Here is a 22,704-nt window from a genome sequence, read left to right as displayed (position 1 = left end):
GCAAGCAAGAAATGAATAAATCTCAATTCACCAAAAATTAAATTCACAACATTTAAGAAATATCTAGAGAAACATCTGAATTGCCAAGGGCTAAAAGGCCCAGAAGGACTACAAACAGGTCAATGGAATTTGTATATTTTTCTATTATTAAATGGAACCTTGATGGTTGACATAAACTGGATGGGGTGTGAGGACTGAAAATCCTTTTGGGTCATGAGTTACAAAATAACCCATCACAATATGACTAACTAGCAATTGCCTGACCTAAACTGATCACAGTGGTCTTTCCAGTTGAAGATACATACTCTAGAAAGTACTTGCAATGACCCTTTTAATTCCCACCACATTTAACTGTATACTGGCCTATACAGTCTACTTGATGCACTCCAGTGCTGACTACCTTGGTTATGGCAAATTTCCTCACAACCGTTTGTATTTTTATATTATTGAAGTAGAAAAAACATCCCAACATGCTTCAGTGAAGAGAAAAAATCAATGCTGCCACAGAAGGAGGAAGGGGGAACATATACATAAAACTGTACGTCGTACGATATGCGTTTCTAGGCAACGTGGTCACTTTCAGTGGAAAATGCAAACTAAAGGATAATTGTGGACCTCTTACTACTTGCACAAGCTCTGCAAGTTCACTTTGGCTCTTTTGTCTTTCCGATTTACTAACGCCTGATGGAGGATGGACATGCAAAATGTTACGTATCTGTGGTGTTTCTGTAATCTTTTATGGTGCTGCAGCATAAGGTTAAAAAGGAGATAGAACTTTTAGCTGGACATGTTTGATTGAAGGCAGTAACTCTCAATTAAGCAGCAGTGCTTGGTGCAACAATATAATCAAGTCTATACTATATGGTAGACTTGGATTTTAGAGAAAGACTTGCACCCGGTGTCACAAAACTCATGCCTGATACCACTCTGTAATTTGCATGGGACTTGCCATCAGCAGGACACTCGTGCAGAACAGGGTCTTTACAATACCTAGGAACGCTGCTTCATTGTTACTTAAGGGAACCTACATGAGCAGGAACCAGAATAGCAGAGTCCTTCAAGAGCTTCATACCATGTCCTTGTGCAATGTGCTTACTGACCCTAACCTCTCTACTGGCCTCTCAGCCTTGCCCTTCTACCAAACTTGTGCCCCGCACTTCCACTGATGTCCCGCCCTGTCATGTCCATCAACCTCCAACCCAGCTCCCTGACCGATCATTATCCTCAGACCCTTCATACACCTGGTCCTCCAAGCCATCCAACAATCTGATATTCACACCCTCTTCCCACCCCCACCGATCTCCCGTCTCCTGCAACACTCTTCTCCTTCAATTCACAGCTCAATGACCATTGACCAACCCTCTCATCCTTGACCCTCTCGGAACACTTTCCCTCAAATTTCTCCAGAGAATCCCTCCACCAGCTACCACCCTCTGCTCCCCCGCCTCCCCCCACCCTCCTGATTAAGCCCAGGACGTGTTTTCCTCCACATATTTGGCCCTTAAAAAATGCCCGTTTGCTAGGCCAGCAGGCAGTTTGAAGTTTGTAAACAGATAGCATTCAAGCAGGTGGACAATAGATTTTAAGTGGTGTCTTCAAGAGGAGGGAGCTAGGTAAAGAAGCAGAAGGGCTGAGGGAGAAGATTCAGAAGTGATGTTTAGGCAGTTGAAGCTTTGTTCTATTGTTTATGAGGTACAAAAGGCCAGAGAGGGTAAGGTGAGAAAGTATGGCTAGCAGGGAAAACAGTGATAGGAAGGGAAAGGTATGACATGACATGACATGAATCCATCCAAGTACAATGGTGGAACCATCATAGCGCTGGACTCATAACTCAGATGCCTAACCAACAGGAAACAAAAATTCACTATCATAGCTGTTATGTTTTGTAACTTCAAAGCATTCAACTGATTCAAGGAAGACACGGGAGTCCAAAATGTGAGCTTAACTTCGTGTTTATTTGAAGTGAGGTGTGCATGTATCATGTGGTAGTGTGATGATGTATGCAATTCATGTATTTATACACATAACTCATAAAGAGTTATTGAAATGAACAGGAATGTTTAATATATATATATATACATACACACACACACACAAGATTACTCAAACATTACTTAAATGTTAAATGCACAACGATAGTGGTTAAAACTTTGCATTCAGTGTTGAATCAGGTACAGGAGTCTCAGACCCCACACCACCAGGTTCAGCAACAGTTATTACCCCTCAACCATCAGGCTCCTGAACCAGAGGGGATAACTTCACTCACTCCAACACTGAACTGTTTCCACAGCCTATGGACTCACTTTCAAGGCCTCTACAACTCCTGCCTCATTATTTGTTGTTTGCTTGCTTGTTTATTTGTTTATCTTTGCATTTGTTGCAGTTTGTTGTCTTTTGTGCATTGATTGTCTGTCCGTCTTTGTTGTGTACAGGCTGTCCTTGATATCTCCCTCTCTCGTTGCTGCCATAGTCTTGGGCCCCGGGCGAGGTTTAATTGACGCGGTTTGTGGATTGGACTCTGTAGCTCAGTTTATGACGTGTTCCTGGCTGCTCCTTTTTTGTTGCTATTTTGTGCAATTTTGATCAGGATGGACTGGCTCTGCCACCTGCAACCAAAGAACAACACAGCGCTAGAATGAACCGAACTGAGTAGGAATTAAATATTCCTGGACTTCTTCGTTGACTTGTGGTTTATTGTCTTATATCTGTGTTTTTTTGCTTTTTTTGCCATTTGCATGCTTTGTTCTCTTTTGGCACATTGGGAGCTAGGTGTTTTTCTTTGAATGAGTTCCATGGTTTTCTTGGCTGTCTGTAGGAAGACGAATCTTAGGGTTGTATACTACATACATTCTTCAATAATAAATGTACTTTGAATCTTGAATGCCTGCAGGAAAATTAATCTCGCGTTTGTGTACGGTGATGTATGTACTTGGATAATAAATTTACTTCGAAATTGCTAAGGATGATTACTACCCTCTATGACTGACACGTACTGTACCTCCAACCTATTCTGGTCAGTTCATATTGGCTCCCAATGATTTAAAATTTAAAATTCTCATCCTATATTGTTTAATTTTATTCTGAGCTGTTCTTGGTAAGACTGCAGTTAGTGCTCTTGACTGGCAGTTTGCAGCTTGATACTGAGTGGTCTGGAGCTCTGTTTGACTCAAGTGGTTATTGAAAATTGGTGTTTCCATACCAGGCCATGATACAACCAGTCATTATATTGCCTACCGCACACCTATCGAAGTTTGTCAATGTTTTGGATGACATGCCAAATCTTTGCAAACTTCTAAGAAGGTAGAAGCTCTGCCATGATTTCTTCTTAATGGCACCTTCACACTGGACCCAGGACCAATCCCACAAAATGGTAACACTCGGGAATTTAAAGTTGCTGACCCTCGCTGCCTCTGTTCCCTCAATGAGGACTGGCTCATGGACCTCCAGTTTCCTCCTCCTGAAGTCGATCATTATCTCCTCGGTCTTGCTGACATTAAGTGAGACGTTACTGTAGCATCACTCAGCCAGATTTTCAGTCTCCCCCCAACCCCCATTCGGACAATGACAGTGGGGTCGTCAGCAAACTTAAATATGGCACTGGAGCTGTGCTTAGCCTCACAGTCATAAGTACAAAGCGAGTAGAACAGGGGAGTAAGCATTGCCTTGTGGTGCACCTGTGCTGGCAGAGATTGTGGAGGAGATGTTGTTTCCAATCTGAACTGACTGGGGTCTACAAGTGAGGAAATTGTAGGTGTGGAGAGGGTGGAGGGCTGTCAGAGGTTACAGCGGGACATTGATAGGATGCAAAACTGGGCTGAGGAGTGGCAGATAGAGTTTAACCCAGTTAAGTATGAAGTGGTTCATTTTGGTAGGTCAAATCTGATCAGAATATAGCATTAATGGTAAAACTCTTGGCAGTGTAGAGGGTCAGAGGGATCTTGGGGTCCAAGTCCATAGGACACTCAAAGCTACTGCGCAGGTTGACTCTGTGGTCAAGAAAGCATACAGTACATTGGCCTTCATCAATGGTGGGATTGAGTTTAGGAGCAAAGAGGTAATGTTGCAGCTATATAGGGCACTGATCAGACCCCACTTGGAGTACTGTGCTCAGTTCTGGTCGCCTCACTACAGGAAGGATGTGGAAACCATAGAAAAGGGGCAGAGGAAATTTACAAGGATGTTGCCTGGATTGGGGAGCATGCCTTATGAGAATAGGTTGAATGAACTCGGCCTTTTCTCTTTGGAGAGACAGAGGATGAGAGGTGACCTCATAGAGGAGTATAAGATGATGAGAGGCATTGATCGTGTGGATAGTCAGAGGCTTTTTCCCAGGGCTGAAATGGCTAACATGAGAGGGCACAGTTTTAAGGTGCTTGGAGGTAAGTACAGGGGCGATGTCAGGGCTAAGTTTTTTACGCAGAGAGTGTTGAGTGCGTGGAATGGGCTGCTGGCGACGGTGGTGGAGGTAGATACAATAGGGTTTTTTAAGAGACTGCTGGATAGGTACATGGAGCTTCAGAAAATAGAGGGCTATGGGTAACCCTAGGTAATTTCTAAGGTAAGGACATGTTCAGCACAGCTTTGTGGGCTGAAGGGCCTGTATTCGCTGTAGGTTGTCTATGTTTTGAAATTGAGGATCCAATTGCACAAGGAGGTATTGAGGCCAAGGACTTGGAGCCTATTGATTAGTTTGAGGGGATGACAGTATTGAATGCTGAGCTGTAGTCAATGAAGAGCCTCCTGGTGTATGCACCTTTGCTGTCCAGATCTTCCAGAATTGAGTGAAGAGCCGATGTACTGGCATCTGATGTTGACCTAGTTCAAAGTTCAAAGTAAATTTATTATCAAAGTACATATATGTCACCATATGCAATCCTGAGATTCATTTTCAATCTCTCAAAGCACTTCTCAACAGTGAACTCCAGCTTCTCAACCAGTGTCAACTCTAGGAGCCACCTGTAGTTTCCTCTCTGAAATGCAATGTGGAGTGAAGAAGCTCTCCCATCATTCTCTCCTCCAGCTGAAGATCGTCACACTACCATCAGACAATGTGTTGGATGCAACTGTCCGCCTTCTGGAATAGGGTCCATTGAATCGCTGCTCTGTGGTTAATCCCACAGTTTGGGAACAATCATAACAACAAAGGATTTGACTCAGACGCGTCTGTTGGATGAATAGTTTTGAGCTTTCTAATGCTGCTGAGCTGCGTATGTGTGTTGTATCGTGCAGGCAGAGAGCCGTTGTGATCAGCCTGATCTTGTTAATGAAGGCAAGTTCCACAGTTAGAGGGATATTAACAACTACTAAACCCATTCAGGTTCTGTGGCTTTAGTACTAGGAACTTCACCCATTAGTAGGGCAATGTATGGGAAATGCCACAGAATGATGCCCACCTTAAATCACCACCTTCTAGAGTGCAGGAGACACCTTCTCCACAGTGGAACAAGCAAATTACTGGTCTGATTTTAAAGCAACAATGGACTCTGGAAAAAATAGAACAAGTAGCAGACTACAAACAGTACCTCATTTTGTAGCATAGCATTAGTCATTGAAACAGCTTGCAGCTTTGCATTATAATACCACTAATTAGACCTTAACCAATGATGACCTGATTAGCCCTAGTCGGTGCTCAGGCTCTTTCTGATGATGTCAGGGATAAACCATGCATGACATCACCACAAGGTCACCGGGTCAGGAATTTTGAACAATCAGAGGCAGTGTGGCTGCAGCTGTCACTCATCCGGAGCCATTAAACCACGGCTGTGTGGCTAATCGCACAATTCAGAAACAATCAATCACGCTGTCATGGGAACAAAGGAGGGGAATGTGTGGCGGGAACAGCACTGCTGAAGGCAAGGATATTCTACCAACTGAGCAGGGGAGACCCAGAACTGAGCGATGATTCTGTATTTTTAAACAGGTCTCTTGGAGAAAAGTTAGTGTTCATAACATTAAGACACACATACAAAGACTGTTACTCGACACCGTGGCTCCTTGAACTTGATGTTCTAAGACAGTAAAGGACAGAGTGGTTCTTCAAAACAGAGCATATAGATATGAGATATGGAAAGAATTATGGATTCACCTATGATGAGACTTTATCTTGACAATAGATGTGCTGTTCACAGGATCACACAATCATATAACACATGGGACCATTTAGCTCACCCTAAATGAGCCAGGGTTTTGAAGCAATTATGGCATTAGTCCCATTGCTTAGCATTTTCTGCCCTTCTTGGCACTTTTTCCCTTATAACATTTATATATGAGTCCCTTCTGGCTGTAGGGGATAAATCAGACTTCACTGCTGTTAGCATTAACACGATACAGCAGTCCCCTAGAGTTTATCTGACTGCCTTCAAGACTCATAAAGAGAAAACTTAAAATGCTATTTTTTCCTAAGCTAGTAATATTTTCCCCGTTTTCCCCTATTTTTCTAAGAACTGGCTGTCCTGGGTGATTTTTTGAAGCTGCCTGCATTCTGTAAAACCCAAATTAAATTAACTGAGATAGAGCGTAGGATGAATCACTTCAGGACTGAATTTCATCCAATTTACTCCATGTCTAAAATGACAGATTGCAAAACATTTTCCTCATTTCATAACCCCCTCTATTATTTTTTATTTCATTTCTTAAACTGCAACAATCCAGAACTATGCAATTATTTCTTAGTAATCCTCTTTCCTTATTGTCTCTCTTGAATATATGAAGCCTGTTCATTGAAACAGTGTATCATACAGGTTTTTGACATACTGCAAATATTTAGCTTCTAATATACCTTTAGCCTAGGTACAATCCAAAATTCAAACACAAAACAAGCAAGTATTAAATCAGTTCAACACTTCATGAATTTTCAGAATGAGAATTGAATGACCTTAGAATGAACAAATTATGTAGACTTTTGTCATTTGCACTCAAGCGTCTCAGGCTGCGTTATGAAAAGTTACTGAGTGACGAGGAACAATGAGCAGCTACCAATAAAATAAATTCAAGGTCTTCAGGTTGGACAGATCAATTATTTGTCTCCACTTTATTTTCCAGGTCTGTATATAATAAAGCCAGGCTTCTGAAATAATGTTAGAGCATTTCCTGTTTTTTCAACTTTCCTGCATAATTTAGTAGATCCATGTTATAATTGCCTGCTCGAGTTGTTTTATTGTCCGAGTTTTAAAAGCACAAATTTCAACAAACTGGATTTGACCACTGAACACTACTTTTGGATAAATGTTTTCAGGAGCACAGTGTAAATATTGAACCACTGGTGTCTGGGGAACTGCGCTGTGCAAAATCAACTCCTGTGTTTATCACATTGCAACAGTGTCTGCATTTTTTTTCAGGGAGGTACTTAAATCCCATACTGTGATTTGGCCATGCAGAGTTTATTAAAGGCACTAAAAGTAAGTCATTCTTTAATTTTGCTTTGGAATAGAAAACCATCAAACTATCCTCTTTTACAATGTTTGTATTTTTTGACAATAAATAGCCAGTTCTTGTGCAAAATCGCAGAAACATTATGACAAGTGGTGCTTTTGCAGAATGATCTCATCACTAGAATCTCAAATCCAACATTTCCAAGACAGAGGAAAATATTACTTCATAACTATTTTAAAGTAGCTGAAATTAATTATATTTTGTTTTTTCTAAACTGCAGTAAAAGTTGGTTCTACATTGTATTTTGGATGGATATAAAGACAAACATGCCACTATATGCTGTGATTTGTGGAATTTTCACATAAACAAGTACTCAATTCTATCTTGAAATCCAGTACTTCCTAGGTGCTGCAAGGACGAAGAGTTCCAAGCTTCAATAACCAGGTTGCTACTCATGAGTAAAGTGCTTGCAGTGCTTTGATATCAGATGCTAATGTACTGATGGGAAGATCAAGGCAATACCTGGGAGCCACAAAAGCAATATTACTACAAGCAACACAGGATTTTATCCAACATCAAAATACTGTACATCCTGCAAAACTCACTCTTCATTGATTCTTGATATCAGCAGCAGTTTGCTTGACCAGAGTATACCATAATGAATGGATATTTCTGCAACACATCCTACTGAACAGATATTGCAACACATATAGAATCATATTTATTTATTTTTCAGCTGATTTTGACATTTTCTTCTATAGAACTAAACACACATATTCTATATCTTGCCCTGACCAAACCTGGAGTTATTGATCTTCCTGCTTCTCTGCTGATGTTTTACCAGACGTTAGGTAGACAACTGTAGAAATGTAACAATCTCCCTTTGTTATCTTTCCCTCGGCAACGTGGATGAGTGTTGTGGCTCTGTGCAGAGACTCCACTATAAAGCAACTAGGACCAAGAATTTACAGCATGTGGAAATTCAATGGTTTAATTAAATATCAGAGAATGTATACAGTATACAACCTGAAATTCTTACTCTTCGCAGATATCCACGAAACAGAAGAAAAACCCCAAGGAATAAATGACAGAAATAGTAGGAACCCTAAAGCACCCCCCCAAAAAAAAACTATGAATCATTTTCATTCTTGCTGCCTAAATAATCTTTTGATGTTGGCACAAAATGTATGTATGGTGTGTGGCAAAATGCTGTATGATGTTTTGTACACTTTCCATGATTTCCATAATTCTAAAAATTAGAATTCTTAGAATTGTTGACCCTAACTGTGGGAGAGAATGTGCTGGTTAAGGGAACCAAGTAGTTGTAATGTTATATTAGAACATACAGCAGAACAGTACATAAATACCCTTCAAGCTTTCATTCCTTCTGCCCATATAACACCTTGTTTCTTAGAATTATGGAAATCATGGAAAGTGTACAAAACACCATACAGCATTTTCTGTCAACACCAAAAGATTGCTACCCAGCCCAATCCTACCACTAGGTCTATAAATCTGTAGACTATGGCTCCTCAAGTGCTTTCTGCCTCTTTCAGTCAGTGAGTTTCAGATCTGTACCACTCTTTGGTATTCTCCCTTCCAATCCTATAAGTATTTTAAATCTATCCTTCTGACTTCTGACCCCCAGGACAAGTCAGAATTAGAATTTCTCTTTCCCTCCCTCTGCCCCTTCTATCACGTTGCCATGAATTGACAATAAAGGCAAACCCACAGCAGAACAGATAGATACTTCTTCCCGTCTCCAGGCTGTTTGTTGATGGTAACTGTGGGAGAGAATGTACTGGTTAAGGGGACCAGTGAGTTGCAATACTATATTAGAACATAGAACAGTACAGCTCAGAAACAGGCCATTCGGCCCACAATGCTGTGCTGAATCAATTAAATTAGTAATCAAAAAGGTACCATGCACCTGCCAGTTCCAGGAAAAAGAATCTATCCCTGAAATATTAAAATTATTTACTAGGTATACATTAACAAATTCTATAAGTTATATATTATAATAAGTTCACAATATTGTGGAATAAATGTTATTACAATTTATGGTTTCATATAACACATAATATCAGTTGTCTTCCCATTCATCTTGCTTTTAGTCATGATTCCAGTCTGCACCTCCCCTGAGCTGACATACTCAGTCTCACAAATCTGAGTATCCTTGATGTATCACTGTATCTTAATCTTTCCCTAATATCTTTGTCACCTAGTTAAGGATGTTGATGAGAAAGTGCAAGGCATGGTCAGTAGGTTGGTAGATGGCACCTAAGTAGCTCCTGCATTTTGGAGAACAAACCAGGGTAAAATTTTCAGAATGAACAGTAGAGCCCTGGAGAGTGTTGTAGAACGGAGGGGTCCAGCACATAGTTTTCTGAAAGTGGCATTACAGGTAGACAGGATGGTGAAAATGGCTTATACCATGCTGAATGAAGTTGGGATATTATGTTGCAGATGTCCAAGACATTAGTGAGGTCACATTTGGAATACTGTGTTGAGTTTTGGTCACCATGCAAAAGAGGAAAAATGCCATTAAGGTGGAGATAATGCAAAGGAGATTTACAAGAATGTTGCCTTTACTCAAGGGTCTGCGATACGGAGAGAGGATGAGCAGGATGGGACTTCAATGGAGAGGAGGAGAATGAAAGAAGAGGTGTAATAAAGTCATGAGGACCATAGACAGGGTTACGGTACACAGTCATTGTCCCAGGGATGAAGAATCAAAAACCAGACAGTATAGGTTTAGGGTGAGAGAGGAAAGATTTATTTGGAAGCTGAGATGCTTCCTCTCATCCCTTGTACAGCTAAAAAACAAAATCTTTTCAAGGGCACCAGTTTCCTAGTTCTGAACTAATAATCTAGTGTTCATTCATTCATATTCCAAATGACATACTGGAAAAATTCAATATGTTCAGTCATTTGTTGAGAAATTTCAGGGAAAAAGGTGATCACCAAAGTGTTGATTTCATTAAAAAATGTAACAGATTTTTTTCCTTTTGGAATAGAAACCTCATATTTGATCTGACTTGCATGCAGCTCCAGGCTGCACTACATTGTTACCTCAAAATGCCCTCAAAATGACTAGTGTGCCTCTTCAATTGTGGGAAATAGAGGGTTACAATAAAAGCAGTCTTTGCTACTGTTGCATAAATCCCCAAAAATAAACCAAGTATTTGACGGATTCGTTCTCAGCCTGGTTGACATCCCTTAATTTACCACATTCATTAACTTCAGATACATTTCCCACATCTTATCCATTGCCAAACATCACCTTTGTGCTTATTTCCCTCTTTGGTCCAAATCTGCCCAGATTTTGAATAAGATATAGGAGCAGAATTAGGCCATTTGGCCCATCAAGTCTGCTCTGCCATTTCACCATGGTTGATCCAAAATATTAAGAGGATGTTACATCACTCGCTCAGTTATTTTATGCATTTTATTCATTGTTCAGCATCTGGGCATTTCTAGCAAGGCCAGCACTAAGTCCAACTTGGCAGTGAGCTGCCTCCTTGAACTGCTCCTGGTCAGGTATCCCACAGTGCTGATGGGGAGCGAGTTCGAGGATTTAGAGCCAGTGACAACGTAAAGATGGTGTGCAACTCAAACAGGCAAGCTGCAGGTGGTGGTGCTCCCATCTGCCCAAACCCCAGTTCTTCCTGGTAGGTAATACAGGATTGGGAGTTGCTATCAAAGTAGTCTGGACAAGTAACTTCAGTGAGAGAAGATGGTGCATCCCGCAGCTGATACTCAGCATTGCTGAGAGGATAAATACTTACAGCGCTGGGTGCAGTGTGAACCCGATAAGGTGCCTGCCCTGAATGATTTCGAGCTTCTTAAGTGTTGTTGATATTGCAGTCACTTGGACAAGTGCAATATGCTCCTGACTTGTGCCATGAGATTGGCGGAAAGACTTTGTGGTGTCACTTGACACCCTCTGACTTGCATTCGTAGCCGTTGTATTTAAGAGGCTGATTCAGAAAATTCCCATGTTACTCCTCAAGAATCCTGGAGAACTCAATGATGCTGATGCTGTTGGATGTCAAGGCTTCCTCCTGTTAGAGATGGAGATTGATTGATACTTGTGTGACGTAAGTGTTACTTGTGACAGAGTACGCTATGCCTACGACTGTCCAGGACATGGGATAAATCTTGCTACCTGTTTATTAATCCATCTATCACATCTAACTATGCATGTCTGTCACAATTTGTCCAGACAAAGACTTTCCAAATGCAACCTGAAAGCTCATTTCAACCATTGCATGGAATGCAGAGCAGACACTTGGAGTAGCGATCTTACTCAGATTTACTTTGAAACGATGATCTCAGTTATGACTATAAGTTTGCTTGAGAACAAAAGCTCCAAGTGGTAAATTTAAAATAATCCTGTGAAATACGCACTTCCAAAAAATTCTGTTTAAGTCAGCAGGTTGCTGAGGTGGTTGCCCTTACCTGTACTGAACATACCAGCTCCACAATCCTCAATTATCAGGGACAGCGGCTACTTCTCAAGTTCGTGCTGAGGTAATCATAGAGAAGATGACAAGTATCTATGACTGAAAGCATTTCATTTTCTTTGATTTATGAGTTTTCTGAGCTCAAGTGTTAAAAGGCTCCAGTTCCTCTGGTTGAGCTGACATGGTGAATACTTGGGCATGATTTGGAGTTCAGGACAGGACAGTATTAAGTTTGCAAGTGATGAACTTCATACTCAGGAAGTTTATAAGTCTGAATGTCTTACCTTGCTTAGAAATAAAGTCAGTGCTATACATTTCTTTATCCACTTCCCATTCCTAAGATAACTACAACACTGTTTGAAATCTGTCAACTGATACCTCCCCACAAAATGCAACTGGCTTCAACGATGGCTCCCTGTGTTGTCCATCATTCACACTTGTCCATCTCATGACAAATTAGACAGCAGTCTACCATTCCTACCATGGAGGTGCAGGCAGAGATGAAAGTAACCTTCCCATCTGTCCAACAAAGAGAATCTTGGAAATAATTCGCCTTCCAGTCTGACATCAGCTTATCAATATCACTGGAACATATGATTGTCAAGAGGAAGCGAGAAGTAGATTAAAACAAAATATAATTTATTTTGTTTATTTTTCTCCTCATAAAAATAAGCAGGCTTCACAGCTTTGTATCAGAGGTTCTCCAATTCAAACATATTTTTTGGTATTTCAAATTCACTGGAAAAGTTTCAAATTATTTTTGCCGTCTCTCACTTTGTGCTAATCTCTGTGTTTGCAATATGTGTACTGTTTTTGTCAATCAAGCCTTTGTTTCCCTGTGTTCCTGACAGAGCTCTCTTGTGTGGTCACCCTCCAACTAGACAGAAAAAAACCTGCTGATTATTAAGGATTCAAATCCAAAATGTCCTGTTGCTGTTTGAAAGCCAGCTATATTGTGCAAATGCCAAATGATGAGGTATTACTGCCCTGAGCAAACTAAAATAACACTGACATTGCAACTGTGCTTTCATTGCAATAATAGCCAGTGCAAAGCCATACTCACCAAAACCCAGAATCCTCTACCAACTTTCTTGGTGCATATGAAATTTGCTGTTGCTAAATTCTAACTTAACGCACAGATTCTGCACTGTCAGGTTCATAACTGGGATTGGAGTTTTAATTTCCTCCCCCCAAAACTCACTCCTTTTCTGTCCCAAAGTAATGGTTCCTTCTGGGTACCTGTCCACATTGGTATCCTCTGCTGGCTCAGTTCTCTCATATGTAATCATCATAGGAGTTCCCACTGAAATAATCAAGTGGCTGAACCAAGCCTTCGTTACTGTTTATACAGCTACTCCAATTGTATCTGATATTCATCAACTCACCTAAGTCATGGAGTCTTAGGAAGATACAGGACAAAAGTAGACTCTATATCCACTGAGAATTGGGGTAGGATTGTTACCCTAATCCTACCCTAATCCAATTGATTCTCCTCACATTCTCAGCAACTCCACCAATGTTCCCCCCACCCCTATCCTATCTGTCATCTGCTCACAAGTGGTCAATTAATTCACTGACACAAGAGATTCTGCAGATGCCAGAAATCCAGAGTAACACACACAAAGTGCTGGAGGAACTCTTCAGGTCAGGCAGCATCCATGGAGGGAATAAATAATTGGTGTTTCAGGCCAAGACCCTTCATCGGCACTCACCGATTTACCAATCCGCATGTTTTGAGGGTGTGAGTGGAAACACGTTTGATCGCAGGGAGAACGTGAAAATTTCATTCAGACAGCAGCAGATGTCAGGATTGAACCTGGATTACTGGAGCTGTCCTGGCAGTGCCACTGGGCTGCTCTCATTTCAGTCCTGCCCAACTCCAGTCCTTACCCAATACTGTACAATTCTGATAATTTACTGTCCAATATTCAGAATTCTCAATGCCTTTTTGAATAAAGTGGATAATTCTCTCATAACTGAACTAATTCCACAACCTGTGGACTCACTTCATCAACTTTTAATCCCTTCACCTAAATCATTAATGTATATTGTAAATAGCTGCGGTCCCAGCACCGAGCCTTGCGGTACCCCACTAGTCACTGCCTGCCATTCTGAAAAGGACCCATTAATCCCTACTCATTGTTTCCTGTCTGCCAACCAATTTTCTATCTGTGTCAGCACCCTACCCCCAATACCGTGTGCTCTAATTTTGCCCACTAACCTCCTATGTGGGACCTTATCAAAGGCTTTCTGAAAGTCCAAGTACACTACATCCACTGGCTTTCCCAGGTCCATTTTCATAGTTACATCCTCAAAAAATTCCAGAAGATTAGTCAAGCATGATTTCCCCTTCCTAAATCCATGCTGACTCGGACCTATCCTGCTACTGCTATCCAAATACGCCGCTATTTCATCCTTTATAATTGACTCCAGCATCTTCCCCACCACTGATGTCAGACTAACTGGTCTATAATTGCCTGTTTTCTCTCTCCCTCCGTTCTTAAAAAGTGGGGTAACATTAGCTACCCTCCAATCCGCAGGAACTGATCCTGAATCTATAGAACATTGGAAAATGATTACCAATGTATCCACGATTTCTAGAGCCACCTCCTTAAGTACCCTGGGATGCAGACCATCAGGCCCTGGGGATTTATCAGTCCCATCAGTTTACCCATCACCATTTTCTGCCTGATGTGAATTTCCTTCAGTTCCTCCGTTACCCTAGGTCCTCTGGCCACTATTACATCTGGGAGATTGTGTGCCTCCCTAGTGAAGACAGGTCCAAAGTACCTGTTCAGCTCGTCTGCTATTTCCTTGTTCTCCATAGTAATTTCACCCGTTTCTGTCTTCAAGGGCCCAACTTTGGTCTTAACTATTTTTTTCTTCTTCACATACCTGAAGAAGCTTTTACTATCCTCCTTTATATTCTTGGCTAGCTTACCTTCGTACCTCATCTTTTCGCCACGTACCATTTCCCCCCGGTCCCATTTCCCACACCATCTTTAGAACTATCAAGTTTACTGGAAAATTTATTAGGTGTACCACTGTGTAACATCTAAAGTGAATTAAAAGTTTGTTAGGCTATTAACATGAGTCCATCAAGGGTACTAAATTATCAGAAGTTAAACATGTTCACAAACCCACTCCATTGCTCATTCAAATTCACTTTTCAACCGGGATTCCCCACAATGATATTGATACTTAATGGCCCCAGCATATTAATTCTGCTGGGGGGGGTGGAGGTCAGGAGCAAGGGGGTGGTGTGGATGGTGGTGATGGTGAGGATAGGGGATGCAGCGGGATGAAGGTGATGATGGTGTCAGGCCTGAGTGTACTCTCTTCTGTACCCACTGATCTGAACTTGATCTTACTCATGTTAAACTGAAAAGTGTCTTTTCATAAGGTGCAACCTATGTTTTGATGATGAAGTGATGTTAATCACACATTAGCACCATCTGTGACACATGCACCATGTTGTTCTATCCTATATTTAAACATTTTAATGGCCCAGGCAGGGAGTCATGAATTTTCCTTTTCACAGTCACTAGAGGGCACCGACATGTGTTTCAAATTCTCTTACCTGTAAGTGGTTCTTCATAAATTTTTAATTAAGTTGAAGTGTAAATAAGGTCACCTTACAAAAAGCAGTTCTGGTTAAAACGAGACCTCAGGGAGGTGATGCAGTGTTCCAGATCGGTAACTGGAGAGTAGTGTCATTCTTTGAGAACCCATTCCCCAAGGCTAGCAGCCATCAGCAACACACACATTACTGTCCAGCAGGAGACACAGGATGTGTGGGAGGGTGATTTAGCTCCCTTATCCACTCAAAGCCTCAGAAGATACATGCCAGGTAGAAGGTCCTTTGCATGTGGGGGGCGAGGGGAGTTACTGAACCCACCAGCTCTTCCCCAGGCTCAGTCTCAAGGCCTCAGACTCTGAATTCCCTTCTTTGCTTCCTCCGGCACTGGCTGGTGCAACATGCAGTTCATGCTGATAAAGTCCCACGTCTGATCGGTGCAGACTACCCCTGGAATGATGCAAGCAGCACATCGCAATTTTGAGGACCTCAATAGCATTTTCCATTAGAGTCCACCTGCTTGAGTAGTTCTGCATCGACCTTGCCAGGTTAGAGAGGGCTCCGGTGTGAAGAACCACAGAAGTAGATGGTGCCCTTGTCCCACAGGATTCTTCATTCTGGGCAGTGCTGACTTAAAAACATGTCAATCAATGTCCACTTGACAAAGTCAAGTGAGCTTCCTGGAATTGGACAATCACCAAGAGGGAATTCTTCTCCTGATCCATCACGCTCCATATTGGGGATGTGGAAATTTTCCCATGAAAGATCTACGTTATTGATAAGATCTCTTAATAGCATGGAAAGTCAGCTATATAAAGCAATGTGTGCAAGTCCATTGTTCCTTAAAAGTGGCAGCAGAAGTGAAAGCAACTTGGAAGCCTTTATACTCATTCATCGGCTCATTGAGTATGAAGGATGGCAAGTCACATTGTAGCTGTTTAAAATTTTAGTTATGCCACATCTGGAATATTGTGTGCATCTCTGGTCACTGGATAACAGGAAGGATGTGGACAGGGTACAGAAAGAGTTCACCAGGATGTTGCAGTTCCTAGTAAAAGTATTCACCCCGCTGCCTTGGAAGTTTTCATGATTTGTTGTTTTACAACATTGAATTGCAGTGGATTTAATTTGACTTTTTTTGATACTGATCAACAGAAAAAGACTCTTTCATGTTAAAGTGAAAACAAATTTCTACAAATCGGTCTAAATTTATTACAATTATTAAATACAAAATAATTGCATAGTTACTCACCTCCTTCAAGTCAGTAGTAATTTTGGTAGAAATTCAAGCCTTGAGTCTGCATGGATAGGTCTCTATCAGCGTTTCACACCTGAATATTTGCAATTTTTCCCCATTTTTCTTTACAAAACTGCTCAAGCTCTGTCAGATTGCATGGGAATCGTGAATGAACAGCTCTTTTCAAGCCTAGCCACACATTCTCAATTGGATTTAAGTTTGGTCTCTGACTTGGTCACTCCAGGACAATAACTTTGCTGTTTTTAAGCCATTCCTGTGTAGCTTTGGCTTTATGTTTGGGGTCGTTGTCTTACTGGAAAACAAATCTTCTCCTAAGTCGCAGTTCTCTTGCAGACTGCATCAGATTTTCCTCCAGGATTTCGCTATACTCTGCTGCATTCATTTTACCCTTGACCTTCACAAGTCTTCAGGGCCTGCTGCAGTGAAGCATCCCCACAAGCATGATGCAGCCACCACCATGCTTCACGGTAGGGATGGTGTGTTTTTGATGATGTGCGTTGTTTGGCTTATGCCAAGCATAGTGTTTAGTCTGATGGCCAAAAGGCTCAATTTTGGTTTCATCAGACCATAGAACCTTCTTCCAGCTGACTTCAGAGTGAATCTCCCTCCACACTGTCCCATCACACACTCCCGGGGTCAGACACAGAATGAAACTCCCTCCACACTGTCCCATCACACACTCCCGGGGTCAGACACAGAGTGAATCTCCTTCTGGCAAACTCAAGCCAAGATTGCATGCGAGTTTTTCAACATTGGCTTTCTCTTTGCCACTCTCCCATAAAGCTGCAACTGGTGAAGCACCTGGACAACAGTTGTTAGATGTGCAGTCTCTTCCATCTCAGCCACTGAAGCTTGTAACTCCTCCAGAATTGTCATAGGTCTCTTGGTGGCCTCCCTCACTCATCCCCTTCTTGCACAGTCACTCAGTTTTTGAGGATGATCTGCTCTAGGCAGATTATCAGCTGTGCCATATTCTTTCCATTTCTTGATGATTGACTTAACTGTTCCCCAAGGAATATGCAGTGACTTGGAAGTTTTCTTGTATCCATCTCCTGACTTGTGCTTTTCAATAGCCCTTTTGCAGAGTTGTTTGTAGTGTTCTTTTGTCGTCATGATGTCATTTTTGCCAGGATACTGACTCAACAGATACAGGTGTATTTTTACTACAGTTAATTGAAACACCTTGACTGCAGATGGTGATCTCTATTTAACTATTTATATGATTTCTAAAACCAAATGGCTGCGCCAGTGATGATTTAGTGTGTCATATTAAGGGGGGGGGGAATTGAATACTTAATTATTTTGTGTTTTATAGTTGTAATTAATTTAGATCACTTTGCAGAGATCTGTTTTCACGTTGACACGAAAGAGTCTTTTTCTGTTGATCAGTGTCAAAAAGTCGATTAACGTAATTTAACATTGTAAAACAATAAAACATGAAAACTTCCAAGGTAGGTGAATACTTTTAGGAGAGATTGGGTAAGCTTGGGTTGTTTTCGCTGGAGCTTTGGATGCTGAGGGGTAACCTGATAGAACATTAAAAGATTATGGACACATTGTTAGGGTAGACAGTCAGAGTCTCTTTACCAGGTTGGAAGTGACAAATAGTAGGGGCTTTAGGGTGAGAAGGAGAATGCTTCAAGGAGGTACGAGGGGTGAATGATAAGTTCGTGGCCTAAGGTAGAAGGAATCAATTTTAGAAAACCTAGCACATTTATTTTACAACATACTCCCCTCCTACATTTACACACTTAGTCCAGCGGTCGTGGAGCATACAGATCCCCTCTTTGTAGAAGTCGGCATCTTGGACAACCAGGAAATGGTCCACAGCAGGTGTGATTGATATGTTCGTGACCTAAGGTAGAAGGAGATGAATTATTAACTTCAAACTTTCTGCATAATCACTCAAAGAGTTGAACTGCATGTGCATGTAATGAGAGCTGTATAACTCATCTCCTTCTACCTTAGGCCACGAACTTATCAAACACCCCTGCTGTGGCCCACTTTCTGGAGGTCCAAGATCCATATGCTCCACAACCACTGAACTAAGTGTGTAAATATAGGAGGGGACCATGTTGAAAAATAAATGTGCTAGGTTTTCTGACTCCTTCTGCCTTAGGTCACGAACTTATCAATCACTCCTGGTATATGAGGTAAGTGTTTTATTGCACAGAGGGTGGTAGATGCCTGGAACATGTTGCTAGGGGAGGTGACAGAAGCAGAGATAATAGCAACATTTACAAAGCATTTAGACAGACACATGAACAGGCAGGGGATGGAGCGCTTGAGGGAACTTGTGCTGGAAAATGAGATTAGTTTAGACTGGCATCATGGTCAGCGTGGATTTCATGGGCTAATGGGCCTGTTGCTATGCTCTTCTATGTTCTATAAGGCTCCTGAAGACAAACACTAAGTGCAGCATGCAGAGAAAAATAAAATCATGAGAGTTAGCCGATACTGAATGAGTGGTCCTATCAAAATAATACCAAATAGTACTGAGTGAAGCTAGTTAGATATACAGATTATTAAAAGCTCAGTACAGAGCCATGGTTCCTGTGCTTTTGTAAATCATTGGTGCAACCAGGTTTACTGTGTATCTTTCTGCTTGATACGGTAAAGAAAGAATACTGTGGATTGAGGCAATTAATGAATTAGGATATCAGGAACATATGAATAAATCGGGCTTGTACTTAGTGGAAAAGTGAAGGATGTGATGATACAAAAAGCAAAGATAATAGAAGATGGGTAATAACACGTTATTTTCCCTGGTTCAGATAATTAGAACCAGTGAACAGTATTAACATTCAGTGTGAGATGAATTTAAAAACAATTCAGCAGAAAAAGTATATTAGTGAGTATGTGGTGAAAGGAGGACATTGAACACAGATGGTAGTAATCCATTTGAATACAAATAAGGTTGTTTTTCTGTAAGGCGACCCTGATCCAGATTCGGGGGAATGCCTCATTTCCCCGTTTCACTGCCTCTTTCAGTTCTTCACTATCATTGTGTTGTGCTTGCCAACACAGAGGCACAAAGTGCCATCCTCCTCCCACTTGCGTTTGAAGAAACCTCCTTTAATATTTTTTTGAATTTTCAATGACTTTTAAATGTTTTAAGTTACTTGGTATTTAAGTGTTTGACTGTCTCTGAATGTCCGGAGCATTTGAAAGCATTCAAACTTTGATTGTTGGCAAAGCCATGGCCATGGATTTGCCAGATGTCATGAAATTACTGCTGTTCTACTCCATCCTTGGGATGACATTGTATTGCACGAGGTCTCGTCTCCATACAGCATCTATCTATCTCGGATACATATTGGAGAGCAGTTTCAAGTTCCTGGCTGTCAACATCGCAGAGGATCTGTCCTGGGCCCAACATATGACTGAAATCATGAAGAAGGCATGCTCTACTTCATTCAGAGTTTGAGCAGAGTTGTCACCAAAGACTCTTGAAAATGTCCACGGATACATGACGGAGAACATTTTGACCGGGTGCATCACAGCTTGGTATGGAGGCTCCAATGTACAGGAATGCAAGAGACTGCAGGTGCTTGTAGACTCAGCCAGTTCCATCAGAGACACAACCCTCCCAACCATTAAGGACACCTTGGCTGCCTCAAGGAGATATCACTATCATTAAGCGCCCTCACCTTCCAGGTTTTGCCCTGTTCTCATTACTTCCATCAGGGCACACAAACCTCAAGATCCAGACTCAACAATTTAGGAACAGCTTCTTCCCTCTGCAACCAGATTTCTGAATGGTTTGTGAACCCATGAACACTACCACCTGATTCATTCTTTTCCTCGCACTATTGATCTATCTTAGTAATTTATTGATTGTTGTGTCTTTGGACTGTACTGCTGTCACAAAACAACAAATCCGTGTCATATGTTTGTGATGATAAATCTGATTCTGATTCTATTCTGAAAAGATCATCAGGGAATCTGCAAAAGTGCATACTTTTTCAGAACGTCTGCAGCAAGTGCAGTCGACTTCCCACTCATAGCAGGTCATGAGCCAGCAGTTCTCATGTATCCACATGGCGTTGTACACAAAGCGGTGAACTTCAGAATTGTGACCCAGAGATCATGTGGAAAATTTTCATTGATACTTTTTGTCTGAATGTTGGGAGGTTGTAATTAAAAGTTTCCAGAGGTAGCTTCGTCAATGAAACCTCAGCACAGGAATATATAATCAAATAAAGTTTACAAATTGTATGAGTGTGACATGAGATATATCAAAAAGCATGGCAGTAAGAAATAAGAGTTGATAATCAGGGAAGAGTTGAAAGGAATTTTTAATATAATCTTTTAAGGCCAAATGATTGAATTTAATAGAGTTTAAAGGCAGACTCAGACATCATGTATCATTTGCCATGACATCATGAATAGATATCGCCACCCACATCTTGCTCTTTCCCACTCAGAATATCCCTAGAGTGTAATACCAAGAGGAGTTTTATAAATCTATGTTTGAAATTATTGTGAAGACCTGTTACATGGTCAGATACCTTTGTGACATCCAGTAGTCATAATAACACCTATGTTAAGCACAAGACTTTAAAACAGTAACATGTTCCACTTGACATTGTGCAGGTTTAAGATTTGCCCTCAGATTGGACTGCTGCAACATGTAAAACACGTTATGTGTCTTGCTTGTGTGTGGGGGGGTGGGGTGTGCTGAGTGCCTTTGAATATCTCTCAATATTGAAGGGGCAGAGATTTTGTTTTAATTACATAAGTGCACACTAATTAGAATCAGAATCAGAATCAGGTTTATTATCACCGGCATGTGTAGTGAAATTTGTTAACTTAGCAGCAGCAGCAGTTCAATGCATTACATAATATAGAAGAAAAATAATAAATAAATCAATAAATTACCATATAAGTGTATTGAATAGATAGCATCAGTGTTTTATGCAATCACAAGACCAGCAATACAACACAAGTTCCTTCAGACGATTACCCACACAGACTTGTGTCAGCATTGCACCGTAAACTATCTTGGAAGCTCCACATGATTCATTAAAGCTTCTTCATTCCTTTAGACAGCTCACAAAGAATTAGTTGACTGATCTCTGGAAGAGTGGTGGAGAGAATGCAAAGTTGAATCTTATTATTTTTCTCATAACTCCTGTACACCTTCTGGACCCTATACATCAGAAGATCCAAAATCCTTTTCATCTGGGATGTCACTATTTTCTACTGCTCCACCTGCCAGAACTTTCTGAGAATTCTCCCAACTAGTTATAGTAACATCTGCACAAGATCAGCAGAAACCCTATTTATCCTCCATCTGATTTTTTCTGTCAATCTCCCATGAAGGTTTTTGAGTAAATTCATGACAGTATTGTTTAGGCTAACCTGTGACCTAAAGTCAAAGGGCTATGTATCAGTTATTCAGTGATCCTTGAGGAAATCTATCTTCAGTCAAGGTGCTCAGGAGAGAAGCAGAGAAAGTGAGGAGAGGAGTGGAAAAAGGGAAAAGGCAGGGTCAGGATTATTATGCAAACTGTTCAAAGCTGTTCAGTCCCTTATCCTTAAGGTACCAACACTCTTGCTGAAGAGTTGGCTTGTAGAACACCAGTCTCCTGATTTGCCCCAAGTTCAATGTGCTCACTTCACTGGCTTCCTCATCTATTTTACTGACTTAGCATAAATTTTGATTGAAAGAAAGATCTACAATGTAATACTGCAAAAAAAAAACAAGAGTAAAATTAGCCATTTCAGTACAGGAATCAGGAACAACAATTTTAAATTCCTTGGCATCAATATACTGTATCCGAGGATCTGCTCTGGGATGAACACTTAAGTGTCATCACAAAGAAGGCACAACAGCGCTTCTACTTCCTTCGAAGTTTGTGTAGATTCAGCATGTCACCAAAATTATTGACAAACTTCTATAGGTGCACAGTGGAGAGTATCTTAACTGATTGAATCATGGCCTGGTATGGATATACCAATGCCTTGGAACAGCAAAGGCTACAGGAAGTGGTGGATGTACCCCAGTTCATTACAGGTGAAGCCCTCCC

Source organism: Mobula hypostoma, chromosome 9 (genome assembly GCF_963921235.1).
Source record: "Mobula hypostoma chromosome 9, sMobHyp1.1, whole genome shotgun sequence".
NCBI lineage: Eukaryota > Metazoa > Chordata > Chondrichthyes > Myliobatiformes > Myliobatidae > Mobula > Mobula hypostoma.
This window is presented reverse-complemented; position numbering follows the sequence as displayed.